The sequence below is a fragment of the Neophocaena asiaeorientalis genome, unplaced genomic scaffold (genome assembly GCF_003031525.2).
Source record: "Neophocaena asiaeorientalis asiaeorientalis breed wild unplaced genomic scaffold, Neophocaena_asiaeorientalis_V1.1 scaffold342, whole genome shotgun sequence".
Classification (NCBI taxonomy): domain Eukaryota; kingdom Metazoa; phylum Chordata; class Mammalia; order Artiodactyla; family Phocoenidae; genus Neophocaena; species Neophocaena asiaeorientalis.
The window spans coordinates 535379-546111 of NW_020174037.1; the positions used below are offsets into that span (position 1 = coordinate 535379).

A 10733-nucleotide genomic window follows, 5' to 3' on the forward strand; every position below is an offset into this window, starting at 1 on the left:
CAAACGCTTAACTGCATTGCCTCTGACGGAGGATAATTCTGGTGGGTAATCTGAGTTCCAGAGATCTCCATATGTGGTAGGCTGAAAAACAGTCCCACAAAGATATCAAGTCCTAATCCCTGGAACCCGGAAATATTATTTGTATAGAAACCAGGTCTTCACAGATGTGGTTAACCAGAGGGTTTAATGATTGAGAGAGGATCTTGCATTAGCAGGGTGGGCCCTAAATGTAATCACGTGAGGAGAAGGTGATGTGAAGACAGAGGCAGAAATTGGAGTGATGTGGCTGCAAGCCAAAGAATGCCAGCAGCCACGTGAAGAGGCAAGGGGTGGATTTTCCCCTAGAACCTCCAGATGGCGCGTGGCCCTGCAGATGCCTTGATTTTGGCTCAGTGATACCGATTTAAGGTCTGTGGCTTCCAGAATGGGAGAGAAAATATGTGCACTGTTTTAAGCCACCCATTTTATGGTAATTTGTTACAGTGACCATGGGAAAAGTATACAGCATGGCATCAGCTAAAGCCTTTGCTGCAACTGCACCTCAGTTTAACTTCTTCCTCCGCCCAATCCCGTGAAACAAATTAAGCCAAGTCTCAGCAGTTACTCCTCCAGCCTGGACCAGCCTTTTGTGGTCTGGCCTTGTTCAGTACTTTAGAGTAAATACAAATTCATCTGGAAGAGGAGCAAAGGTCAGGGAAGGGACAACATATGTAATGTGTGAGAGAACCCTGTGGATTTGGAGAAGTTCTGGGGCATTTAGGGCATATATATGCACTAAGCCTCACATCTTGAAGCTGCCCTCAGGGTCTCCTTATGGCCTAATCCCCTACTTTGCTTCTGGCTTCTACCAAGCCCAGCTCTGACACTAGCACAGTGGGACCACCTCATGCAAAGCTTTTTTTTTTTTAATTTTATTTATTTATTTTTGGCTGTGTTGGGTCTTCGTTGCTGCCTGCAGGCTTTCTCTAGCTGTGGCGAGTGGGGGGGGGCTACTCTTCGTTGCGGTGCGCGGGCCTCTCATTGCAGTGGTTTCTCTTGTTGCAGAGCGTGGGCTCTAGGCACGTGGGCTCAGTAGTTGTGGTGCACGGGTTCAGTAGTTGTGGCTCACGGGCTCTAGAGCGTAGGCTCAGTAGTTGTGGCGCACGGGTTTAGTTGCTCCGCAGCATGTTGGACCTTCCCGCACCAGGGCTCCAACCTGTGTCCCCTGCATTGGCAGGCGGATTCTTAACCACTGTGCCACCAGGGAAGCCCCAGGCTCTGCATTTTATGCTCAGCTGTTTGGACATCATCCCCAAAGCAGTGGGTGATACTGAAGGACTGTTTTGCTGGGGAGTAACATGATCATATTTGTATATTTTCAGATCAATTGGCTACAGTGTGTAAATGGGAGTGAAGGAAAGAAAAGCGGAGTAACGAGAGTAAGAAGAGTAAGAAGAATGAGAGGAGCAGAGGGTAACAAGGTGACATGAACTTGGTAAGCTGTTTCCTGGACTTTGAAGGCAACTACTTCAGAAAACAGCTATGTTCTGGTAGTGCTACCTTGAGCCCCATAACTAAGTGTTAAGAGGCTAACAATTGGAGAAGGTGGCAATAGTTCTGAGGACAATGTACCCTTGACCATGGCTGGCAGAAAGCTGTAGGGACCTGGATCATATTGCCTGGGTGTGAATCATAGCTATGCCACTTACTCATAATATATATTTAAGCAAGGTTTATGAGCTATGCCTGCCTTTCCTCATCTACACTAATGATACCTCACTCATGGAGTTATTGTGAGGATTAAGTGCATTAATATACGTAAAGCACTTAGAAGAATGCCTGGCACATAGCAAATGCTTAATAACATTAGTTATTATCAGCCCAGCAGTTTCCTCAAATGTTTTATAGTCAGGAGAGCTGCTTTTCATTTATCAGAGCCCTGGGATCTCAAGAAATGGTGAGGAGAAAGGAATGTATTTATTAAAGGTGCTGATTAAAACTGGAAAAGATATACTGCTACTAGGAACTTCACCCTCTGCCCAGCCCCTAGCCCCAATTTTCTCCTTCCCCTTCCCCACTGAGAATGGTGAGTTGAGCATGGGAATTCCATATGCTTAGAACTAAAAGGGGACTCACAGTCATCAAGGTAAACCACCCACCCAAGGCTGGGTTCCTACTATAGCCTGCCTCATCCTTTGGTTCCAGCACTGGACTTGAACACATCCAGCAATGGGAAACACACCATTCCCATCGTCACAAAGCCCACAGTCCAGTGGCAGGCACAGCCATAAATTAACAATTATATATGTATATAACAGCATAATATCAATAAATGGTACAAGGGAAGCTGTCTGGAGGGTGCTGTGGGAATAAAGATGGAAGGACTAATTTATCTTGGGGCAAGCAGGCAAGGTTTCACTAAGACAATTGCACCTGTGATGAATCTTACAGGCTGAAGCTTTTCTTGCTAGCCAGAAAAGCTAGGGACACATATTTGATGAAAAACGAAAAGCCAACTAAGACACAGAGTTTGGAAAGAGCCAGCTCTTTTGGAAAATCTTGATAGCTGGAATACAGCTTGAAGAGTGGTAGAGGTGGAGTAGCGAGAAGAAGGGACAGAAGTTTGGGCAGAGGAAATAGGTTGTAAATCCTTTAAAGCAGTGCTAATGTCTCTGTAACTATCCTGAAGGCCAGGGGGAGAATTTGAAGATCCCTAAGAAGAGAAGCACATAATCAGATTGGTAGTTGTGGTGGGACAATTGCAAGGCCTCCTGGACATAATGAGAATGCGAATCCTCTTTGAGACACAAAATTTAAAACCATAGTAATAATGCAAATATTATCCCAATTTCTAAAATGTAAAATCTAAGATATGATGTAAGTAAATGCTTTCCTCAGGATTGTGCATATAATCAAAGAACTTTTTATTTATGAATTTTATGTTTGCTTCATCCAGAGCACTATTTTACAGACACAAAAGTTCAGAAGAGGGCTTCCCTGGTGGTGCAGTGGTGGAGAGTCCGCCTGCCGATGCAGGGGACACGGGTTCGTGCCCCGGTCCGGGAAGATCCCACATGCCACAGAGTGGCTGGGCCCGTGAGCCATGGCCACTGAGCCTGCGCGTCCGGAGCCTGTGCTCCGCAACGGGAGAGGCCCCAACAGTGAGAGGCCCGCGTACCGCAAAAAAAAAAAAAGTTCAGAAGACATGCCTGCACAAAACAAATGAAGAAGTGAAAAGATCAAACTAAGAAAGCTGCTTTTTTTGTTTTAGTGTGAATGTCTAGAAAAGTAAAGTGTATATTGTCTGAAAAGAATTGCTCTATCAATCTCTACAAATGTTTCTGTTCCTGTGAAAACTCCGTGTGCATTACTCAACATATGTACCCATCAATCACTACTAGTTTGAACTGAGGGTTAGTCTGGTAAAATTTTCCAATAGAATAACAAGTGCTAAAATGTCACTTCCTAAAACTGAGAATTTTATTCCACAAAGGTAAATTTAAAGCACAAGTTTGGAATTGAAAACAAAACAAAAACTTTATCAAAATGAAATATATTTTGGAAGTGAAATGCATTAATAGTGTTTCATGGATTTTTTTCCCTTGAAGTTATTAGGTGTTAAAATAAAACAGTGCTTTTCTGTTAAAAATGGATTGTATGTTTATAGTAAAACACTGACAAAGTATAAAGGAGAAAATAAAAATTATTCATAAAGGTAAGACCTAGAAATAACTATCATAAATATTTCACACACTCCTTTCATACACACATATATATGTTTATCACTTATTTCTATTCATTTAAATTATGCCATAAGTGTTTTCCTATAATATTCAATGTCCTCTGAAAACAATATTTTAATAGCTGTATAATATTGCACTATAAGGTTATTTCATAAATTATGCATTAACTTACAAGTGGGCATTAACATTGCTTCTAATTTTCTATAGTTTAAGAACTCTGCAATGTTCATTCTTGTACATGAATCACTTTTCACATCTCCACAGCTCTGGTGACTTTCTAAGGGCAGAATCCTAGAATAGAAATGTTGGGTCAAAGTATAAGTTACACTTTTAAAGTTTTTGCCACTTATTGCCAAACTGCTTTTTGCGCAGTTTTTACTAATTTGTAGGTGCACTAAGAAGTGCACAGCTTCACAGGCAAACCATAATATATAATTAATAATTATTTTTCCTTATTATATGTGAAGTGAGGCTTGTTTCATAATACTTATTGGACAACCATATTCTGTGAATTGCTTTTCTATGTCTTATTACCAGTTTTCTACTGGGGTATTGGTCTTCTTCATCTCCTTCTTTTTTTTTTTTTTTTTTTTTTTTTTTTTTGCGGTACGCGGGCCTTTCACTGTTGTGGCCTCTCCCGTTGCGGAGCACAGGCTCTGGACGCGCAGGCTCAGCGGCCATGGCTCACGGGCCCAGCCGCTCCGCGGCATGTGGGATCTTCCCGGACCGGGCACGAACCCGTGTTCCCTGCATCGGCAGGCGGACTCTCTACCACTGCGCCACCAGGGAAGCCCAATTTCCTTCTTTTGAATTAAGGGAGGAAGGGAATTTTCTTTGTATTATAGATGCTTTAGGATGCTCAGGAATGCCCCTAATGGGGAAGTCTGGGCTTTCTTTTTTTTTTTTAGCAAGCTGGTTAAGCTGTTGATCTGGACTCTATATCATGCTGCCAGTGGGAGCCTATTAAGGACACCTGGGTTAAGATCAAGACCACGAAGTGCATAATTACCATATTATGTTCATGCCTTAGTCTCTTTGTCATGTTTGTTGCAAAACTGAGAATTTGCTGCTATACTGATTCTAAATATTTGCAACCTGAAATCAAAAACACAAAATTAAATTTCTTTATCAAGAATTTAAGAAAACTAAATATATGCTTCAAATAGTACTTAACAATATAGAGCCCATAACTTATTGTAGTTACCCAATGTTAAAAAAAAGTGATGTGCCTTTCATTTTCAAAATATTAGTGTGTAGCTCTTAAAAACGTTGGGGAGAGAAAAAGATGTCGGGAAACATAAGTAGAAATGACAGACTAAAGCATTATTCTCAACACCGACAGAAATCACCAGAGGACACTTTCTCCTGTATCACTTTGTTGAAAGAGGTGTAGAATATTTTCCTTCATATACTCTAAATTAAATGACTAATTTTTAAAGTCTATGCATTGCTTTGATCCCTACACATAACAGAGAATTGACTATTAACCCTGAATAAAGCTGACTCTTCCTGTTTAAGAGACCCAGTCAAGCCCCCTAGGAAGGATGGCTACTCCCCACAGTGACACTACAACATGCTTGGGCTCTCACTGTTGGGGGTCTGGTGTTTTGCGTCGATTGTAACAACTCCAACACAGAAACAGGGGACGGTGGCATGCAGCATGTGTGCACACATAACCAAACAATGTTACAGGCACGGAAAAATCCCAACATTTAATTTACACAAGGGGAAATGTTCACATTGTGTTTTCTAGCATAATTGTGTCTTTTTTCTTCATGTTCAGACTGGAGAAGGAATTTTTCTCCATTTCTAAGGTGAGCTGCTGGTATTATTATCCTATTTAAATCTTGTTACACTGTAAGAACTAACATTTGCCAATATGCTCATTTCTTCACTGTAGGCCCAGTAAAAAGGAGGGAATCTGTTGCCAAAAACAAATTTCAATTTGTTCACCCTTTTCTCAACCCAGTTCCTAAGTTTATATGGAGTCCCCTCAAATTTTAAATGTAAAGGATGCAGTGGAACTGCTAGAGCTAAATTTCACAGTTGAACTGTGATAAGATAACAAACCAACAGTCAGGTACAAGTTGTTCAAAGCCACTTAAGTATCTACTTATGCCCTGGTAATTATTCTCTTAATAAATGGAAAGCCTTCCTTAGGAAAGGAAAAGACTTCATATGGCTTTGAGGCCAAAGGTCATCGGGGCAATCCCTTCCTGCCTTTTACCCACAGGTCCACAGTGTGCCAGCGTTAGCCCCAGAGGGGTCTGAGAGACACACACAGCACTTCAATGGGGTGATCAGCTGAGGGAACCTGAAATTTGGGAAAACTCCATTTGGAAATGAAGTATTTTGGAAGAAAACTGGCTGATGCCAAACTAGACTGTTTATTCTTTTGGATCTTTGGCAGCAAAAATGTACACTGTGCCATGGTCACTAGATACACAGATGAGGGAAGTATGCTATGATAAATATTTACTGCTTGAGATGTTCTTCATAGTTCCTGGATTCAATGCCCCGATAGAAGCAGCAAATATTCTCATGAGTCCCTTTTTCAGATTGCAATTCTTTTTCCCTACAGGTCGAGAGCAGTGCAGCTCCGGATACCTTCCTATACGGGGATGTCCACTGGCAGCATCCCGGTGCTGGCCAGGTCCACAAGCTGCACCTGACTCACGTACGTGTCTGGGAAGTCCAAGAAGGGATTGTTACTACTGGGACACAAGACACAAAGGCCTTTAGATTTATAGTAGGTTTTAAAGACATGCAACTAACTGGCAGGGGTTGTGTGCGCATGTAAACACCTTAATCACGAGGTCCAAAGGGACAATTCTGTCTCACCTCAATTTGGCTTCCTTGAATTCTGTGGAAAAGTCTAGGTTAATGAGTGTGTTCTTTTTCAAGAGCTCCTCTTCTGGCAAAAGGGTTAGGCTTTCAGTTGCATGCAAGTTGTACCATGTTAGGTGGAATTATAACCTTGTTACTGTTTTTATATGGAAATTAAGTATGGCTTAAAGAGATGGATATGAGTGCCAAGTTGACAAGGGGTGGATCTGTGATAGTTAAGTTTATATGTCAACCTGTCTGGATCAGGGGATGCCAAGATATTTGATTAAACATTATATTTGGGTGTGTCTGTGAGTGTTTCTGGACAAAATTAGCGTCTGAATCGTTGACTTATTAGATTGCCCTACCTAATGTGGGTGGGCATCACCTAATCCGGTGAGGGCCTGAATAGAACAAAAAGGCTGAAGAAGGAGGAATTTGCCCCCTTTTCTGCCTATTGTTTGTGATGGGATATTTCATCTCTTTTTCTGCCCTCAAATTGGGATTTACGTCATGAGCTCCCTGCATTCTCAGGCCTTCGATTCAGAGGGAATCCCATCACCGGCTTTCCTGGGTTTCCAGTTTATACATAGCAGGTTGTGGGACTTCTCAGTCTCCATAATTGTGCGAGTCAATTTCTCATAATAAATCTCCTTTTATATCCTATTAGCTCTGTTTCTCTGGAGAACCCTAACTAACACAGACACCATAAATAGTCACTCTCTTGCACTGCTGGTAAATTGCTACAGTCTTTCTGGAAGGGAATTTGTGAGTGTACTTCTAAAGCTTTAAAAATAGCCATGCTTTTTGAGATTACAATTCTACATCTAGAAGTTAGCCAATAGAAGTATCTGTGGATGAATTTACAGATTTCTCCACACAAATGAATATCTCAGTATAGCTTAGGAAACTAAAAAATAATTAGACATAACTTAAATGTCTCATTATTGGGGATTTATCAAGAGAATTATTTTATCCTTCAAAGCTACACTGTGAAGGTTATTTTTTGACAGAAATGGGTACTCTTGTATTAGTCTTATGTAACATGAAGTTATAAAACAGAATGTGGGGAAAAGTGGTGGGGCGGTGGTGGTATGATGAAGTGGGAGATTGCGATTGACATAAATACACTAATATGCATAAAATGGATAACTAATAAGAACCTGCTATATAAAAAATAAATAAAATTCAAAAAAATATATATGGGTAGAAAAAAGTCTAGAAGGGAATCATCAAAATATAACCAATAGCTGTTGTGGTACAGTAGAATTAAGAGTGATTTTTCTTCTCTTTCCTATTTTCCAAATAGTTTGTAATGTACTACTTTTAAATTTCATATATTTACTTTTATTGTAAAATATGATCGTTTATGACAACCAAGAAAAGAGATTTATAAGACTGGAGAAAACAAGGACAAGGAATAAATTCTAGACCCTAAAAAAAAAACAAAAAAGAAAGAACAGAATGTACTTATGATGCCATTTTTATATATAATTTTTTGACACAAACCTGCATTCCTACAGAAAATGGAGTTCTGTTTTAAAGTCAAGGGTGTGAAAAAGGAGACAGCAATGATGGGATTCCTCTCAGAAATGAAAACTGAGCCTATAAACATCACTAGTTCTAATAACTGTCTCCAAAGGAGTTAAGGTATGAAGATCAGGAACTTTATTTTAAATGCTCTTTTAAAACCTCAGAACTTCTGTCACTTATCCTTTTCAAAAACTGCCTCACTATTTCCCCATAGTAATCACTCATTTATTTAATAAATATTTTTAAGCACCTATTATGTGCCAGGCACTTTTTTTAGGTGCTGGCGCATGAGCCATAAAGAAAACAGTCGTTGTTCTCATGTTAGCATAGTCAGGTTCACAGTAATTGACTTTAAACAGCCAAACGTGTCAATGAGTGATAAATGCTGTGAAAAAAAATAATGAAGCAGAATGAATAAATAGAGAATGCAGCCTCTTTGCGTAGCCGACATTTGAATAAAGACCCCAAAGGAAGTGAGGAGGTAGGCTAAGCTGAGTTCCAGGGGAAAAGGAGTAGCATTGCAAGCAAAGATGACAGGATGATGGCCCTGGGTCAGGAGTGTTCGGTGGCTTTGGACCATCAAGGAGATCAAAGAAGCTAGAACGGAGTAAGGCAAAGGCAGAATGGAAGGGATAAAATTAGAGAGGTAATAGAGAGTCAGACAACATATTGAGATGAGGGTTAGCAAGGAAATTCTTCAATTATGAAGCCTTATGTCCAAGTTTTACAAGAAAGCAAGGAGCTGGACGGATTCTGTACAACTCTCAGAGAGTCTTAGGTGAAGGGAATCCCCAAAGGTAATGACTACCAACAGGTAAACAAAACAGGGTCAATATTTAGGTCTATTGACAGGTGTGAAAGGTATCTGGAGACAGTTTGGGGGCTAAGAAGGTGGGGCTGGGGTTTCCTTGAAACCCAAAATGATTCAGAAATAATTTGCATTATAAATATATTTTCAAATAAAAGTTTATTTTTGAAAATATGTTAGAAAGTGTCAGTGGGTGCTCTTATTGGGTAACCTAGCATGAAGAATGAATACCCTCCGGTTCACTTCTGTAGCTAGTTTTGTTTTTCTTTCAAAGAATAAGCATGTAGAGGCTTGCAATGGCTTGCTATAGAGAAAAGGAGTAATTTGAATTTTTCTCCTGGACTCAGAAATGATCCAGATTATTTGGCAGCTTGACTTCTTCCAGTTTGCTTTGCATTTGCATTTTAATATCGTGCCAATAGACATAACTATCTTCTTTGAACACTTTATTCCTTTCCTTTACAGAGTAGTAATTCTGATCAGAGGATAAAATAACAACTTAAAATGAAACCTCTGATGGAAATCAGGCCAACCAGTTGAAATAAATAAATTTAAAAAGAAATCCTACCTCAAGATGTATGTATAATAGAATGAAATGATACACTCCTCCTATTTCAGAAAAGATGAATTACTATAAATGCTGCCTAAACAAGAGATGAAACTTCAAAATACTGGCAACTGAAAAAACACAGAGCTTAACCAAGGAGAGGAAAACATACCATGTAGATTTGCTATGTCCTTTTAACCATAAATGCCTTAAAATTTGTTAATTAAACATTATTGTGTATATATTCTGTGCCAAGGACTATGCTTGGCACTAGGATAACTCAGTCTAGTAGGGAAGGATGGTAAGTGAACTAATTGTATTATAAACATAATGAAAGAAGTAAGCTCACAGGAGTGTGGGGAGTTACTGTAGAAACACAGAAAAGACTGAAGAACTGGGAAAGGCTTCCTGAAAGAGATATTGCTTGGGAACCCTGAAATTTAGGATTTGAAGGATGGTGCAAGCAGGAACATCCCTGGAAAAGAGTCAAGAGACCTACATTCCAGTATGAACTCTACCATTAACTAAACTTGAGACTTGAAAGGTCACGGGAAGCATTCATGAAGGGAAGAGACAGGAAAAGCAAGGATGCTATGAAAGTAAAGAATGCTTGACACAGCTGGGAAAAGACTGTGGGCCTTGAGGAGTGTGGCTGTAGCCCTTTGACCAGCTACGCCTAGGGAGCTACTTATTCTGGGTTTCCTGGACTCAAGAGAGGCAGTGCTGGTAACTTTAGTATTTTTCCTACATGTCCTCTATTGTCTATGGACTTTTCCAACTCCTCCATAACAATTTTTGAAAACAAAATGTGATCTAATCCATTGATTTTCAATGGGTGGTCCCAGAATCTCCTGCAATACAATCACCCAAGGTCCTTATTAAAAATGCGGACCCCTGAGTCTTACCTTAAGGTTGCTGAATCAGAATATTTGTATCTAGAGTTAGGAAACCTGTATTTTAACACCTTATTAGGTGATTTGTTTGTACCAACTCATTCTGGTCCACCTGTTCTATCCTCCCTGCCAGCCACAGAAACTGGTACCATATTTGTACTTCCAAACACGGACATGTTGGGGATTGAACCCCATGACTCTCAGTCCCCACCTTACTCTACTGTGTAATTTCCTATTTTTGATCCAACAATTTAAACTTATTTAGTGTTTCCAGAAGTAATGTGGAACGATTCTTATGTTAGGCTGTTAAGAAGCCAAATAGGAACTTAAATTGTGCATATGGTAATATTTTTATATTACCCTTGAGCAAAAATATTCATGGAAAAATACTGAAAGGAAACACA

General features: G+C 40.0%; 1 pseudogene; it reads right to left on the reverse strand.

The window, feature by feature from the left end:
- Positions 1-5973: 5973 nt before the first annotated feature.
- On the reverse strand, positions 5974-10505 carry LOC112405324 (WD repeat domain phosphoinositide-interacting protein 3 pseudogene; annotated as a pseudogene).
- Between the last annotated feature and the right edge of the window lie 228 nt (positions 10506-10733).